The 1,565-nt window shown below is 38.3% G+C and overlaps 1 protein-coding gene across 4 annotated transcripts in view; it reads left to right on the top strand.

Annotated features, from left to right (window-relative positions):
* TRA2A (transformer 2 alpha homolog) overlaps positions 1 to 1,565 on the top strand; it is a 28,428-nt gene that overhangs the window by 14,742 nt on the left and 12,121 nt on the right. The gene's annotated exons all lie outside the window — the stretch shown is intronic.

Raw genomic sequence — 1,565 nt, 5'->3', positions numbered from 1 at the left:
GGTAGCCAGGCACCATCTAGTTCTTCTGGTCTCAGGCTGATGCAGTCTCTGGTTTATGTGGCCCTTTCTGTCTCTTGGGCTAATACTTTCCTTGTGTCTATGGTGTTCTTCATTCTCCTTTATTCCAGGTGTGTTGGGACCAGTTGATGCATCTTAGATGGCTGCTTGCTAGCTTTTAAGACCCCAGACACCACTCACCAGAGTAGGATGAAGAACATTTTCTTAATAAACTTTGTTATGCCAGTTGACCTAGATGAGAAAAGGAACATCTTTTATGCTGTGGATTTGCTAATAAAGAAAATGACAACATCTTAGCAAGATTATGTATTTCATGAGAGCTACCACAAAGGGAGTGTATGAATAGTGTTTATATATATTTAAGTATAGTTTCCTTTCTTGACTTTTGAGTAGTTAAGAAAGATGAAATTTGGAGGTAGGGAGGAGGTGATATGTTCCGAGAATTAAAATGAAAAGTATAAACATGAGTTCAGAAAATTGAGATACGTTCAAAGTTTTTCCCTAGTAGTGGGGGGGGGAAATAGATACCGAAAACTCAATATTAGTAATAAAAGCTAACACTGACTTATCTTAAGCACTATACAGTGTTCTTAGTAATAAAAGCTAACACTGACTTATCTTAAGCACTATACAGTGTTTTTAAATTCATTTAATACTCCTGACTTCTCTGTGTAACGAAATTGAGTTTGGGTCTTGGGCTTTTTTTTTTTTTTTTAAAGCTAACTGGTAAAACCTGGGTTTCAACCACACTGCTTGACCTTAAAGTTCCTGTACTTTAACTCCTATACTGTGCTCCTGCATAATATTAAATCATTTACCTGTGGAGTCTGTCATTATGAGGTTCTGAAATCTAGCCTGCATTTACTTCTTAAATTTGAGGATTGTGGGAACATTGAAAGATTATTCTTGTTAAAGAATAAAAATGGAGAAGAGAGAGTAAATCAGAAAAATTCTGTTAGGTGCCATCGAGTCTATTTTAACTCATAGTGACCCTATATATAACACAACGAAACACTTGCCCAATGTAACAACACCCTCACAGTCATTACTGTTTGAGCCCATTGTTGCAGCCACATGTAAAGATGTGTCGGTCCATCTCATTGAGAGTCTTCCTCTTTCTTGCTGACCCTCTACGAAGCGTGATGGTCCTTCTCGAGGAACTGGTCCCTCTTACTAACATGTCCAAAGTACATAAGATGAAGTCTCACCATCCTCACTTCCAAGGAGCATTCTGGCTGTTCTCCTTCCATGACAGATTTGTTCGTTCTGACAGTCCATGGTATATTCGATATTCTTCACCACTACCGTAATTCAGATGTATCGATTCTTCTTTGGTCTTCATTATTCATTGTCCAACTTCTGCATGCACATGAGTCATTGAAAAAACCATGGCTTGATTACTGGCACAAATCAAAAACACTGGAAATAACAAATGTTGGAGGGGCTGTGGGAAGATCGGAACTCTTATGCACTGCTGGTGGGAATGCAAAATGATACAACCATTTTGGAAAATGATATGGCGCTTCCTCAGAAAGCTAGAAATAGAC

Source organism: Trichechus manatus, unplaced genomic scaffold (assembly GCF_000243295.1).
Source record: "Trichechus manatus latirostris isolate Lorelei unplaced genomic scaffold, TriManLat1.0 scaffold00050, whole genome shotgun sequence".
NCBI classification, from domain to species: Eukaryota; Metazoa; Chordata; class Mammalia; order Sirenia; family Trichechidae; genus Trichechus; species Trichechus manatus.
This window is presented reverse-complemented; position numbering and strand designations above follow the sequence as displayed.